The sequence below is a fragment of the Eurosta solidaginis genome, chromosome X, assembly GCF_040869045.1.
Source record: "Eurosta solidaginis isolate ZX-2024a chromosome X, ASM4086904v1, whole genome shotgun sequence".
Classification (NCBI taxonomy): domain Eukaryota; kingdom Metazoa; phylum Arthropoda; class Insecta; order Diptera; family Tephritidae; genus Eurosta; species Eurosta solidaginis.
This window is the reverse complement of record NC_090324.1, coordinates 125,566,806-125,584,254: the sequence shown is the minus strand read 5'-3', so window position 1 is coordinate 125,584,254 and position 17,449 is coordinate 125,566,806.

Here is a 17,449-nt window from a genome sequence, read left to right as displayed (position 1 = left end):
GTCTACCTGCGCTTATGTTTCACAACCATTCCATTCCTTAGACAGCTCTCATTGTAACGCAGTATCAGCTCTCAAAAAACGTCGTAAAGCACTATTGCTCACCGCACTAGTCACTGTTCGAACTGCTCACGGACATTTCATACCGTGTCGAATTTTAATCGATTCGGCCTCAGAATTGTCTTACATTTCGGAACTTTGTGAACAAAAACTCGGCAATACTCTGAAAGTAACTTGACCGTAACTGCTCACGTGTTAAGTAATAAAACTACGAAGATACCAGCGACAAACATTGACACCAAGTCAATGCAGGAGTTTCAGAGTATTCAACTTGCTGACCCCACCTTCCACATTTCATCAAAGGTAGATATTTTGTTAGGAGCTCAGCATGTGTGGGATGTTTTCACTTTTGACAAACTAGCCGGTAACGTTGGCAATCACTTCGCTGTATCTACAATTTTCGGCTGGGTTGTTACTTCTATTATGTCCTCGGACTTAATTTCGTCAACGGTATCGCACATCACAGCAACGGATGTAGATCATACGCTCCGTATATACGCTCCATCCACTTATTCCGATGATGCCTTTGTAGATCTTTGTATATATTGTCAAACCTTTGTAGATATTGTCAATCTACTCTTTAAGGGCAACCACCTTATTTCGAGAACACCTTGTAAAGAGCAGTTTCCAGGTTCTATGCTGTAGAGAGACGCTTGCTAAGAAATGAGCTATTAAGAGGTCAATACATACAATTCATGAGAGACTATGAGTCGTTGGGACACATGCGCGCAATAAATGAATGCGATGACATAGTCGGCGATGGTCAGGTCTTTTATCTGCCGCATCACCCAGTTATAGGGAAAAAGTTAAGGGTCGTTTTCGATGGGTTCTATTGTGATATTAGGGGTGTATCTCTTAATAGCATTTTACATGCCGGCCCAAATATTCAACGTAACCTTTTTGCAGTTTGCTTAAAATTTCGTTTTCATCAGTTCGTATTCACCGCGGACATCGTGAAAATGTTCCGCCAAATATGGGTATCAGAGTCTCATCGCGACTACCAAAGGATAGTATGGAGGGAAAATCCCGGCGTGCCTTTGAAGCATTATAGGTTAAACACCGTTACCTATGGCACGGCATGTGCACCCTTTTTGGCAGTAGGAATTCTGCAGCAACTAGCATATGACTACAAGGAACAGTTTCCTAGGGGGAATCGTATACTGCAGGAGGACTTTTATGTGGACGAGGTTCTCACAGGCGCATCTTCGAAGACAGAATTAGCTGAAATCCGATACGAGCTCATTCGGCTTCTTCGTAGTGCTGGCTTGGAATTAAGCAAGTGGGTATCTAACTCATCTAACATAACTACAGAAGAAACCATGCAGCAACCGATATTATCAGACGAAACCACCAAGGTACTTGGTTTGTATTGGAGTCCTAGGACCGATAAATTGACTTATCAAATAAAGATGTCTATCCCATCAGTGCCCAGTAAAAGGGATGTTCCGTCAGCTCTTCACGATTGTTTGATCCCTTAGGTCTCTTGTCTCCAATTGTTATACGCTTCAAGATTATGTTTCAAGCTATTTGGCTACAAAATCTCGGATGGAATGATCCGCTACCTACGGACTTAGCTAACCTATGGGCAGCACTCGTCACCCGTTTCGTCCCCAATAGTCAACATGTATTGGAACTCCATGCATTCTCAGATGCTTCGATCAAAGCATACGCAGCTGCAGTATATTTCCGCTTCATAAATGAAACAGGACAGTCCAACTTCTCTCTGATAGCGGCGAAAACTCGTGTAGCCCCTTTGAAGACCATTTACTTGCCTCGGCTCGAGCTGTGTGGGGCCCTGCTTCTAACGCGTCTGGTTAAGAACATTCTTGACTCAATTCCTTACCGGACTGTCAAAGTATATGCATGGTGTGACTCCACGATTTTTTTATCATGGCCTTCCATGCCCCAGTAACGCTGAAGACCTTTGTTGCTAACTGAACCAGCGAAATTCTCCACACTCTTGCCCGAAATATTTGGCACCACTCACACCACCAGAGAAACTCATAAATTTCGAGCTCTGGTGGACGGGACCAAACTGGCTACATAGCGAAAAAGAAACAAGCAGAATATATTTTTAAATACAGCTCCAGAAGTTGCAAACAAAGTTAAGTCTACCGCCATTACCACGGCATCTACAAACGAAGCTGAGGATGATATATTTACGAACCCTTGCGTATGATCGTCGATTTATCAACCGCATATGCAAACGCACGGTATGTTCCACTTCCATAAAGTTAACGTACTGTTACCAATATTAGCAAAACTAAGGGATGCTGCCATCTCTAAGCCGATGCTAAGCAGCGCCTTGCATGCACATCCATAGATCAATCATTATGTATCTACATAAACGAATCAATCATTATGTCTACACATATGTAGGTACACGCAGCTGAGAGCAACGCACAAGCACATGCAGATATCTTATCTGAAATGCTCCTAAAGGTATGCAATTGTGATTGTGGAAGTGTCGCTCACACATACAAGCGCATGGGGTATGAGAGAAGCTATAAAAATTATACATCTGTAGTTGTAGCTGAGAAATTTATAACTAACTAAGTAAAATTCTGGAAGCGCCTAGAAGATGCCACGGGGAAATCACAGAGTATAAAAGCATCAGCGGTAGAGGCGCTATGGGCAGTTTTTCAGTTAAGCACGCTATCTGTCGGACAATAGATGAGTTTCATTTGAGCTATCAATCAGTTTGGTTGTTAAGCAAGCTAGTTGCAAAGTATAAGTGTTATTGTGAAGTACTTTAATAAAGGCCATTTTTCCATTATTCAATATTGGAGTTATTTATTCAACAGTTTAGTGATACGAACTTAGCAAAAGGGCAAATAAGAGGATTTGCAGTAAATTCGTTACAGTACGATGAAATTAAACATGCCCGGAACGAAATTCTTCGCTATGCCCAACGGTGTTTCAAGAATGAAATCGAATCACTTCGCCAGCATCAGGGTATAAGTAGTCGGCCAAGGATCACAAAATCGACACCATACTTTGATGAAAATAGCCTCCTTAGGGTCGGAGGTCGGATCTCTAACTCTGACCTCGAAATGGAGGCGAAGCATCCGATCATCCTCCCAAATCGAAGTAGGATAACTGAGCTTTTACTGAAGAGCGAGCACATTCGGCATCTTCATCCGGGGGTTTCAGCACTCTTTGTCATAGTACGACAGCAATATTGGATATTGGGGGCCAGAAGTTTAATAAGAAGAATAACACACGCGTTCCTGAAATGTTTCCGCCAACTGAATACAAATACTTAGCAGTTGATCTCAGATCTGCCTAGAATTCGTGTACAGCAGGCCGTTCCGTTCCAGCACCCGGCCTGCGATTATGCGGGACCCATAACCCTGAAACTATATCGAGGTAGAAACGCTCGCCAATCAAAGGGATACATCTGTATATTCGTTTGTCTTGCCACCTCGGCTATCCACATAGAGCTGGTAACAGATCTTTCAACTGACGGATTCTTAGCCGCCCTTCATCGTTTTGTATCTAGCAGAGGTAAGTGCACTCAAATTTTCAGTGACAACGAACGAAACTTCCTGAGTGCTTCACGGGTACTAAATGAAATGTACGACGTCCTGATGTCGCAAGTGCATAACGAGCTAGTTGCTGAAATTTTGGCAGGAGAAGGTATTCGATGGAATTATATACCACCCCATGCACCTCATTGGGCGGAATTTGGGAGTCCGCTGTCCACTCCATCAAGCTTCATCTACGTTGCGTTATTGGCAGCACTATCCTTACAACTGAACAGGTAATTACGCTTCTGATGCAAATTGAAGCTGTTATCAACTCGAGGCCCCTCGGCGCAGCACCTGATACAGATATTGATTATTTATCAACTTCTCATTTTCTCATAGGGCGACCGCTTACAATGGTACCTGAAGGCAGCTTGCAGGACATATCCGAAAATAAGCTCGACTACTGGCAACATGTGCAAAACATGTACCAAGGCTTTTGGCGTCGTTGGAGTAGGGAATACCTGACCTCATTACAAAATAGACCCAAGTGGAATCGTCGTTCGCCGAACATTGCCGTCAACGGCCTGGTTCTAATTAAGGAAACTAATACACCGCCATCGGTATGGCCTATGGGTAAGGTAGCCGAAACATACCCGGGATCTGATGGTCTTGTAAGCATGGTTAGGCTTCGCACAGCCCGAGGAGGATTGACACGCCCTATCACGAAGCTATCAGTTTTACCTGTATTCTGAAACGATGTTTCAGTGGCCGCCGGGTTGTTTAGAAATATAATCCCAGAACCTCTTGAATAATCTCATGTATTGTTCATGGCATGGCAGCCCTAACACATTCAAGATGTGGTGGCAACGTAGTTTTTGCTTTCACTTTATATTTGTCATTTGTTTAATAAAATAAACATTGTACATCTTTTTCTTTTCCGCCAAGAGTCATCCGACAATAAAGTCAGTCAAAATCAATTCGGAAAATTTATTTCAGTGGAAACAAAGGTTAGTATAATCATCAACAGTTTGTAACGCTGCGTTCCAATAATATAACCCCCACTGTACCTTTTTTAGTTGCGCCTGAAACTATGCCTATATAGTGTAGTCAACAACCAACAGCTGATGGCAGGCAGTTACAGCAAAAAGGCAACCACCATATGGTAACTGTCAATATGCAGAAGTGCCAAAGTAGTGGTGTGTTCTCAAGTGCTTTGTGGCACAAACCGTATAAAAGGAGTGAATTTGCAATCCCCAATTCAGTCCTCGCAGGTGAGCCAGTGGGAGTGATTGTCTTTTAAAAGCATCCATCGGCGTTCCATAGATCAATTGATCAGACAAACAGGGTACGCTCTTCACACAGACAGGTTGCGCTCTTTGCTTACCAAATGATTTAGTCGTCGCTGAACAAGTGGCGTAGCAACATCGTGTGTGGTTGTCGTATGTTTCCGCAGCGAATGTTAAAAATATGCATGAATGTACGTATAATTTTTTTGGTTAGCATAAAAAATTTTTCGCTTGTCATATTGGGCATCAAAAAAATAGAAGTGTTTGTTAGTTGCTGTCTAACAAGTGACTGGCACGAAAACCAATTGGTTGCGCGATCAATGCGCTCTCACTTACCTGTACACTTGCATTTACAAACCTGCCTACGTTTGTTTTAAAGACACAGTTACCACTCCGGCTAGCTAGCTGAGTGGAAGGGGCGCTGTCATAGCGCGGGTCACCCTTTGCCTGGCCTGGACGACGAGAGCGGTGTCTTCGGATTATCTCACTCCGTCGCCCACCCAGGTGTCGAGTGGCACGACGCCGAACGACCAAGCGACCCCTCCCCCCTTAGCTCTGGTATAGTAAGCAAGCCGGAGCGGATGCCTAAGGCTTATTTGACCACTCCCACTAGCGACCTGTGGAGAAGAGGGAGCGTCCGTGATGCGGGTCACCTCTTGCTGTGCCGAGACGACAAGAGTGGTATCTTTGGACTATCTTCCTCCGTCGCCCTGGTCTGGTAAGGAATGGCTCGCCGCCTGAACGACTGCACTACCCACTCCCCCAGCTCTGGTATTGGCCGTGAACCGATGGGTGCGCAGAAGGGCCATTACCGCTATGCCGCTAAGGTGCATTTCGCCTCCGCCCATGGGTCGATCCACGGTGTCTCGGCGGGTGCAGTCCCACCCATCTTGCGCACCTTCTATCTAGCGTGCAAGTAGGGAGGCGGGGGTGCTCAGCGGTTGAGCCAGCACTAACCGAATCCTCGCAGTATCTTGCAGGTCTTCCGCCCGTTCGATCCCGTCGACCACCGATCCTGCCGGAACAACCCGCCACTGTACAGGTAAAACCCGTTACCAGAATACCTCCCTTTCCGCCTTCGCCCTGGTACGCGCTCCGTAGCCCACCGCTACCATACCGCCGTACCTATCCGTCAGCTACTACACCGCCGCTCAACCGCCGTGCTGATCACGCCACTGCTTCCATACCGCCGTACTAATCCGTCCGCTACTACACCGCCGTCCAGCCGTCGTGCTGATCCCGCCGTGCCAATCCATCCGCTTTTACACCGCCGTGTTAACCCCGCCACTACTTCCATACCGCCGTATTAATCCGTCCGTTACCCTATCACCGTTCAACCGCCCCACCGATCCCTCCTCTGCTACGACGACCGTTAGCCGCCGCTCTCCTCCCTCCCATACCATCTTGTAACGAAAAGCTGCTGCCGTCCTTACACCTCCAGCCGTGTGTGCGTGTGTTCGTAACACATAAATATTGTGTTTTTATTCAGTAGGGGTTTGTGGGACCTTAACTCAACTCTGGATTGACTGAGCTTTACCACAGACTTAGACAAAACCCACCTCATATATTGAAATTATGAATCTAAATGAAAATTATCAATTAATTAAAAAAAGCCTAAATAAAAATTTCGAAGAAAAAACCTTTCCTTAAAATGATTTATAAGTTTACTTTAAATAAGCGTTTCAGCAACGAGCCTTTTCGATTATTTCACGCTTATTCAAAAAAAGATCAACGCTTGTTAAGCTTAGTGTTTATTCTCTGAAAGCTTTTCAAAGGAATTTACATCCGTTTATATTGTTGGTTGGGATATACTTCTTGAGTTTTCGCCATCAACATGTATGAGTGTATACAATGTTTTGTTATTGAATTTAATTATTTGTTTATTTTAGATACTAGTAAATTACGATACTTCTCTATGTTTGATGTGATAATTTAACCTACATAACCCTCTGTTATGACTTTTGTTCTTTTTTACATTGCGATTTATCTTTTTGTTGTACTATAAAAGATCCTAGATCTTATTGTACTAATACTATTTTTGCAATAAATGATGATGATGAATATATACCCGAAAAAAAATCTATGCTCTGGTAACTACGATATTAGTAATGCTTTTCTCATTGTTCAGGTAAATAAATACGACAAAGATTTCCACACATGTAATGAATTACGAATGACATCTTTATCGAGAATTCATTGATGCTATTCGCATATACATATATATTTACTAGCCTTTACCCGCGGCTCCGTCCGCAAGGAGAAAACAAAATATATGGGCTATTCACGTTAGCCTGCTTATCATGTTATCTATTTAAAAATTATTTTTGTCAATGTATTTTGATTTTGTAATAGAGTAAAAAAAATAACTAAATGAGCTGATAACCTGAAAGGCACGCTTGCGTGAATAGTACAATACAGTTTTTGCGAATTAAAAAAATAAATTTTGTTTTTAAGTTAAATTAATTGAATGACAGGGGTGAAGGAATTACTATTCATAGAACAAAAGAATGAAACTAAAATTAGCTAAAACCCATAGTGTTGCTTTTTCGGGTATTTAGTTGGTTAAAATATTACAAAAAGGGTAATTATAATTATAACATTTCTTTACAGGATTCATTTAAAAAAATCTAAAATAGAACGATAAAACATACAGAATTTTAATTACGAATAATTTGCAGCAAATCTATGGCCATAAAAGCTCATAATTTAAAAGGGCACGTGTGCTGAGCTACCGGTTTCGAAGCATCCTTAAATGATCCCGGAAGGGTCCCCAAATGATCCCGAAGTAGTACTGAAAAAGTCTCGAAATTACACTGACGGAATCCCAGATTAATCCCGAAAGCCGGAAGGCTCCCCAGAAAAAGTCACGGAATGACCCGACGGGATTCCGTAAACCGTCCAGAAAGGGTCCCTGAAGGGTCCCAAATGATCCCGATATAGTCACAAAAAAGTCCCGAAATTACCCTGACGGGATCCCGGACGAATACCGAAAACATCCAGAAATGATGCCGCAAGGGTCCCAAAATCATCTCGAAAACCATCCAGAAATGATGCCGGAAGGGTCCCCAAATGATCCCGAAATTACCTTGACGGGATCCCGAACACCATCCAGAAATGATCCCGGAGTGATCCCAAATGACCCCGGAATACTCCCGAAAAAGTCCCGACATAACTCCGACGGAATCCCGGACGGATCCCGAAAACTATCCAGAAATTTTCCCGTTAGGGACCCAAAGTGATCCCGAAATAGTCCCGAAAAATTCCCGAAATTACCCTAACGGGATCCCAAAAACCATCCAGAAAAGATCACGGGAGGATCGCGAAAATCATCAAAAATCATACCGGAAGATCCCCATATGATCCCGGAATAATCCCAAAAAAGTTATGAAATAACTCCGACAGAATTCCGGAAGTATCTATCCCGAAAATCATTCAGAAATTATCTCGGAAGTGTCCCAAAATGATCCCGAAATAGTCCCGAAAGGTCCAGAAATAACCCCGACCGGATCCCGGACGAATCCCGAAAACTATACAGAAATGATCCCGGAAGAGTCCCAAAAGGATCCCGAACAGGTCTTGAAATAACCCCGATGGTATCCCGGACGGATCTCGAAAACTATACAGAAATGATCCTGAAAGAATCCCAAAATGATCCTGAAGCAGTCCCGAAATGACCCTGGCGGAATGCCGGACGGATCCCGAAAACCTTCCAGAAATGATCCCTGAAGGATCCCTAAATGATCCCGAAATTGTCACGAAAAAGTCTCGAAATGACCCTGATGGGATCCCGAAAGTCACCTAGGAATGATACCGGAAGGAACCCGGAATAGTCCCGAAATGACCCCGACGGGATCCCGAACGGATTCCGAAACTAATCCAGAAATGATGCCGGAAGTATCCCCAAATGATCCCGAAATAGTCCCGAAATGACCCGGAATACTCCCGAGAAAGTCCCAAAATAACCCCGACGAGTTAAACTGATAATGCAAGCAGGAACGTTCACATGTATGAACGAGGGTATTTCAAAATTCACGAATAGCTGTACTGAAGTCACGGGTAACCCAACTACAGTGTTACGCCTGACGCGCTCACAAGGTAATTACCGAGGTAACTTCCGAAGAAGCTACCAAAATAATAATTATCGAGGTAACCAAAACCGAAGATATTATGTTAATACTAACAGATATAATTATAATAATAGTAATAGACAAAATAATAATTTCCCAAGACGCAATTTGGGAGGTCAGTCAAGATCATCTAACCAGAGTAACACGAGCAATCTTCGTAATATAAACCAACAGGAAAACCAGAAAACTCCACTGCAACAGTAAACTCCAACGGTAATAAAGTATGTACATTCAACTTGCATCTAAAGAGCTACATATCTTCCAATACCACTCTAAATAAATGAACTTCAACGATAGATACAGGAGCGGATATCTCAATAATAAAGAAGGGTCAAATTGACAGTAATGTCACAATAAATAACTCACAGATCACAGATTTAAAAGAGGCATAACAAGCACACTTGGAACAGTAAAAGCAGATCTAATAGATGATAGTCTTTTAATAGGACACAAATTTCACATAGTAGAAGACAATCAATTGGACAGACGACTGCGAGAAATCTTTTAGCTACCTAAAAAATGCAATAATTGGTCCAAATATCCTACAATATCCCAATTTTGATCGATAGTTCTTTATTACAACTGACGCAAGTGGTTATGCTTGCGGTGCTGTGTTAAGCCAAGGGTATGAAGGAAAACAATTAAAAATGTAATTTTCAATTGGACAGACGACTGCGAGAAATCTTTTAGCTACCTAAAAATGCATTAATTAGTCCAAATATCCCAATTTTGATGGAGAGTTATTTATTACAACTGACGCAAGTGGTTATGCTTGCGGTGCTGTGCTAAGCCAAAAGTATGAAGGAAAACAATTACCAATTACCTACGCCTCAAGGTCATTTACAAAAGCCGAAATAAATAAAGCCACGATCGAAAAAGAATTGGCGGCCATAAATTGGGCCATTATATATTTTAGAACATATGTTTATGGCAGAAAATTCACAGTGAAAACGGATCATCGACCTTTAACATATTTATTCTCAATGAAAAACCCTTCATCTAAATTAACTAGAATCAGGTTAGATTTGGAAGAGTATGACTTTGGGGTGGAGTACATAGACGGAAAAGAAAATTACGTGGCAGACGCTCTGTCACGAATAGATATACATGATTTGAAAGACATGTCAGTACAGGCATGTAAAATAATGAAATTCACGACAAGATCGCAAACTAAAAATAATTCCAGTAATAACAATAATATAAATGAAGAGAAGAAAAGTCGCAAAGAGAAACCTATAGTATACGAAGCGCTTAATAAATGTGAAGTAAAAAGACTAGTCCAGCTCGTTTTCGATCCTCCAAAATTATATTTCAAAAAAGGAAAGAAAATTTGTAGCGAAATAAATATAGAGACTCAAATTGTTGAGGTGAAGATTGACTTAGGCCAATTCTTTACCAGGCTTATAAAAAAGCCGGCAGTTTGGGAATTAAGAAAATACAGTTGTCCTTAGGAGACAAATGGTTTAATTATACTCGAGTAGACACATTTAAAGAAATAGGTACCAAAGTTCTCAAAAATTTAACAATTGCATTAACTCCGGAGGTTGTGCATGTGACGGAAAATGATAAAATTAAAAAGATTCTTCAAAAATATGACGTTGATCCTGTTAATGGTGGCCACCCAAGAACCAATCGTACAACTAATAAAATAATACAAAAATATTACTCGAAAAATATGAAAAATTATATAAGAAAATATATAAAGAAATGCGTAAATTGTAATAAGAATAAAATTTATAAAAATTTAAAAGAATCAATGATTTTGACTGAAACACCACCGAAGGCGTTCGAAACAGTACAAATAGATACAATTGAGTAGTAGAGAAAAGAGGATTCTAGACCAAATGGTGAAAGGAAAAATGTGAAAGGAAAAGTATATATACACCGACACACATATATATACAGCAAAATAATTTCGTTGCATACTTTTAGGCGCATACGTTTTTTCGGTTTGTGTTCTGGCTGATGTATAAGAAAATGCTTAGAGCTTTTTGCTTTTAGCAGATTTTAGCCGTTCAGGAGAGGATCGTTAAATGGGGGCCCGACATTTTTAAAGGGCCGCAAATTTTTAAATGTCCCCTTATATTTCTAAAGAGCCCCAAACTTCGCTGAGCCCTTTGACTTTGTCTTGTCCCATATATATGCATGTGAGAATTTCATAATTAACTAAAGGTCATCTAAATATTGAACTTATGATTTTCCATTATTGAACATTTTGTTTGGCATTTCATAGATTGCAAGTTTGTGTGTACATGCCGTCACATATTTTTGTATATGGGAATTTTATTAAACCACACTGATAAGAAACTTTAACCGTACAACATTGAAACATATTTATATGTATATATGTGAATAAAACTTCATGCTGTATTTCATTTAATTAAATTCGTTATAAGAATTTTCCGTAAGTATAAAACATAGAAACCCGATCAGGGGCAGATTGAACATTTGATTTGTCTTTTTTATTTGATTGTAAGTTTGCGTGTACATTCTGGTCCATATATATGCATGTGAGAATTTCATAATTAATTAAAGGTTATCTTAATATTGAACTTATGATTTCTTTATCACACAGTTTTGAGTTTTTGTTTTGTATTTCAATAAAACATGTTCTAACATTGATTACAACCATTTGAGCTCCTTAAACATGACAGCATATAAATTATATATATTTATCAACAAACCGCAAAATACATATCGACACAGACACACCCATCCATATACATACATTTAGATAAGGGCTACTTGTCTCAATGCATATATGTAAATTGGACATATTTTCGGTAAAAAATGTAGTAAATTGTTTTAAGCCGCTCAGCACTCATCTATATTTCACGGATAAACATTTTATAAGGATTTTCCACCGGGTTTAACCAGGATCACTTCTAGTAAACAGTAATAAACTTTAATACTTATACATCGTTACTTCTTTAACCCCGTTGCTTATTGTAGGCATATTCCACATTATGAATCAAGCTCTTAAGGATTTAAAAGCAATTTCAAACGAAAAAACTCGAAAAATCCAAATAATAAAAAAATTAAAATGTATCCGTGTAGTTCTTGTTAAAAGATATATACTCGGAAGAGGAGTTTAGTTAGACATATTACAATGAAACATCAAGTTATAAAAAAAGCCCTCATTTTTTACGAGCAATGTGAAATTCAAGTGAAACAAAATGTATGGGCAACACACTTGAGAACAAATATGCATAAAAAGAATTGTATGCATAATGTAAATAGTAATATTAAATGTATTAACGCTATGTTTAATAATCGTATTGAGACATACGTTTTGGAAAACGATCAACCCAATGATTTAATTGTTGAACATTTTTTTGAAAATATTTTAACGAATTATCTGCACTTTTGCAGAAATCTATAGAAAAGCATGAAAGGATCAAATTTAATTTTGATATTTTATACTCAGTTGAGCAGAGCTCACAGAGTATATTAACTTTGATTGGATAACGGTTGGTTGTACAGGTATAAAGGAATCGAGATAGATATAGACTTCCATCAATATCATCAGTATCGAAAAAAAATTGATTGAGCCATGTCCGTCCGTCCGTCCGTCTGCCCGTTAACACGATAACTTGAGTAAATTTTGAGGTATCTTGATGAATTTTGGTATGTAGGTTCCTGGACACTCATCTCAGATCGCTATTTAAAATGAACGATATCGGACTATAACCACGCCCACTTTTTCGATATAGAAAATTTCGAAAAACCGAAAAAGTGCGATAATTCATTACCAAAGACGGATAAAGCGATGAAACTTGCTAGGTGAGTCGAAATTGTGACGCAGAATAGAAAATTAGTAAAATTTTGGACTATGGGCGTGGCAATGCCCACTTTTAAAAGAAGGTAACTTAAAAGTTTTGCAAGTTGTAATTTGGCAGTCGTTGAAGGTATCATGATGAAATTTGGCAGGAACGTTGCCCCTATTACTATATGTATGCATAATAAAAATTAGCAAAATCGGCGAACGACCACGCCCACTTTAAAAAAAATATTTTTAAAGTAAAATTTTAACAAAAAATTTAATATCTTTACAGTATATAAGTAAATTATGTCAACATTCGACTCCGGTAATGATATGGTGCAATAAAATACAAAAAAAAGAAACTTTCAAAATGGGCATGGCTCCGCCCTTTTTCATTTAATTTGTCTAGGATACTTTTAATGCCATAAGTCGAACAAAGATTTACCAATTCTTGTGAAATTTGGTTGGGGCTTAGATTCTAGGACGATAACAGTTTTCTGTGAAAAAGGGCGAAATCGGTTGGAGCCAACCAAGCCCAGTTTTTATACACAGTCGACGGTCTGTCCTTCCGCTTGGCCGTTAACACGATAACTTGAGCAAAAATCGATATATCTTTATAAAACTCAGTTCACGCACTTATCTGAACTCAGTTTGTATTGGTGTAAAAAATGGCCGAAATCCGACTATGACCACGCCCACTTTTTGGATATAGAAAGTTACGAAAAATGAAAAAAATGCCATAATTCTATACCAAATACGAAAAAAGGGATGAAACACGGTAATTGGATTGGTTTATTGACGCAAAATATAACTTTAGAAAAAAACTTTGCAAATTGGGTGTGACACCTACCATATTAAGTAGAAGAAAATGAAAAAGTTCTGCAGGGCGAAATCAAAAGCCCTTGGAATCTTGGCAAGAATACTGTTCGTGGTATTACATATATAAATAAATTAGCGGTACCCGACAGATGATGTTCTAGGTCACCCTGATCCACATTTTTGTCAATATCTCGAAAACGCTTTCACATATTCAACTACCACCACTCCCTTTTAAAATACTCATTAACATCTTTCATTTGATACCCGTATCGTACAAACAAATTCTAGAATCACCCCTGGTCCACCTTTATCGCAATATCTCGAAAAGGCGTCCACCTATAGAACTAAGGCCCACTCCCTTTTAAAATACTCATTAACACTTTTCATTTGATACCCATATCGTACAAACAAATTCTAGAGTCAGCCCTGGTTCACTTTTATGGCGATATCCCTAAATGGCTTCCACCTATATAACTAAGGCCCACGCCCTTTTAAAATACTCATTAACACCTTTCGTTTCATACCCATATCGTACAAACAAATTCTAGAATCTCCCCTGGTCCACCTTTATGGCAATATCTCGAAAAGGCGTCCACCTATAGAACTGAGGCCCACGCCCTTTTAAAATACTCATTAACACCTTTCATTTGATACCCATATTGTACAAACAAATTCCAGAGTCGCCCCTGGTCCACCTTTATGGCAATATCTTGAAAAGGCGTCCACCTATAGAACTAAGGCCCACTCCCTTTTAGAATACTCATTAACACTTTTCATTTGATACCCATATCGTACAAACAAATTCTAGAGTCAGCCCTGGTCCACCTTTATGGCGATATCCCTAAATGGCTTCCACCCATAGAACTATGGCCTACTCCCCCTTAAAATACTCTTTAATACCTTCCATTTGATACACATGTCATACAAACACATTCCAGGGTTACCATAGGTTCATTTTCCTACATGTTGATTTTCCCTTATTTTCTCTCGATAGCTCTCAGCTGAGTATATAATGTTCGGTTACACCCGAACTTAGCTTTCCTTACTTGTTTTGTAAATATATTCAATTAAAAGAAAATATTGAAGAATTTGCTATAATGTCACACCAAACATTAATGACTGAAGCATTTATGGAGAACAATAATGTTGGTGAAATAATTAAGGAAAAGTTTAGTAAATTGATTGAAAAATGAAAACATTTCAAGAGCGAGATAGTGGTTGGAGTCTAAGTGAAATTATCCATCTAGAAGTAAGCATAAATAAATACCAACCAATTAGAGGCTCATTATATATACCACTACCAAAAATAATAGCAGAAAAAAAGCTTGTATTAATATTGTTAACAATGATATATATTAATTTATGTGGGCCATAATTTCATCTCTTTACCAACCCTCAACATATGTACAAAGGTGTTCTTCATATCACATTAGAAATATCCAAGATTCCATTATAACTTCAATTAATAATAAAGTAGTCGATATTGAAAATTTAAGTTTACCATTACAAATAAAAGATATTGAAATATTTGAATCAAATAATCCAGATATTAGTGTAAATGTGTTTGGTATAGAACACAATTTGGTAGTAGGACCCTATTATTTAACAATAGATGAAAAATCACATCACATTAAACTTATTTCTTTATACAGTGATGATTTCAATGAAAGCCATTATGTTCGGATACAAATTTAAGTAGATTAATGAGGGATCAAGCTACAAGACAAAAGAATAAATTTTATTTTTGCAATACATGTCTAATACATTTTGATAAGGAAGAAAAATTACTAGCCCATAAAAAGCATTGTAGGAAAATTGTAACACGCATGCCTACACCTGAGAAAAGAGTGCTAAAATTTGAAAATTTCAAAAAACAATTATATGTACCATTTAATATATATGTAGATTTCGAATGTATTCTAAAACCAATAGATATTCAAAATTCTAGTAGGACTCAATGTGTGCAAGAACATATTCCTTATGCCTATTGTTATTTTATTAAGTGCTCATATAATAACCAAATGAATCGTTTTAAAATATATAGCGATGTTGATAATCAAAAACATTTTTTTAAAAGTATTTTCGATGATGCTTTAGATATTTATCACCTATATTTGAGTAAAACAGTTAGAATGCATCCATTAACTACCAATCAACTTAGACGTCAAAACAAGGATATAGTTTGTCATATTTGTGGAATGGAACTTTTATTAAATGATAGGGTAGCAGACCATTGCCATTTAACTGGTGAATATAGGGGGCCAGTACATAATAAATGTAATTTAGAATTTTCAGATATCAAATTTTATTCCAGTATTTTTTCATAATTTATCTAAATATGATTGTCATTTATTTATTAAAGAGTTGTCATCTGAAGAGGGGGATATAAATATTATTCCCTTAAACAAAAAGTTGTATATTTCAATATCAAAGAGAAGATATGTTAATAATAAAGATACCATTGAACTTAGGTTTTTAGATTCTTTTCGATTCATGCCTTCTAGCTTAGACAGTTTAGCTAAGAATTTAAGTAATAATGATTTAGAAATAACAAAGGCTTATTTCCCCAACGATCATCACTTTGATTTAATGAAACGTAAAGGTATTTTTCCATATGACTAGTTAGATTCAGAAGAACGTCTCAACGAAACACAATTACCTGATCTTTCACATTTCTTTAATGAATTATCAAATGAATCGTGTAGCATCGATGATTATCAGCATGCACAAAATGTTTGGAGAACATTTAATTGTTCCAATTTATTAGATTATTTATTATTATATCTAAAAGTAGATGTGCTACTCCTGACATTTTTGAAAATTCTAGAAAATTATGTAAAGGAATTTATCGACTAGACCCTTGTCAAAATTATACATCTCCAGGATTATCTTGGGACGCAATACTCAAAATAAATAAAATAGAATTAGAATTGTTTACTGATGAAAACATGCATAATTTTATAATGTCGGGGATTAGGGGCGGGATTGTTCCATGTTGTAAACGGCGTTCAGTTGCTAACAATAAATATTTAAGTGATTACGATGTGACTAAGTCTTCAAATTATATAATTTATTTAGATGTTAATAATTTATATGGTTATGCTATGTCACAATATCTCCTTCATAATAATTTGGAATGGATTGAAAGCGTAGAGGAGTTTGAAGTTTTTAGCATACCAGAAGATTCTTTATTTGGATACATATTAGTAGTAGATTTAGATTATCCCATAACCATTCACAATATTCATAATGATGTACCATTTTGTTTTGAAAATAAAAAAGTTACATATATAAATAAATTAGCGGTACCCGACAGATGATGTTCTGGGTCACCCTGATCCACATTTTTGTCAATATCTCGAAAACGCCTTCACATATTCAACTACCACCACTTCCTTTTAAAATACTCATTAACACCTTTCATTTGATACCTATATCGTACAAACAAATTCTAGAGTCACCTTTGGTCCACCTTTATGGCGATATCTCAAAAAGGCGTCCACCTATAGAACTAAGGCCCACTCCCTTTTAAAATACTCATTAACACCTTTCATTTCATACCCATATCGTACAAACAAATTCTAGAGTCACCCCTGGTCCACCTTTATGGCGATATCTCGAAAATGCGTCCACCTATAGAACTAAGGCCCACGCCCTTTTAAAATACTCATTAACACCTTTCATTTGATACCCATATCTTACAAACAAATTCTAGAGTCACCCCTGGTCCACCTTAATGGCGATATCTCGAAAAGGCGTCCACCTATAGAACTAAGGCCCACGCCCTTTTAAAATACTCATTAACACCTTTCGTTTGATACCCATATCGTACAAACAAATTCTAGAGTCACTCCTGGTCCACCTTTATGGCGATATCCGAAATTATATTTCAAAAAAGGAAAGAAAATTTGTAGCGAAATAAATATG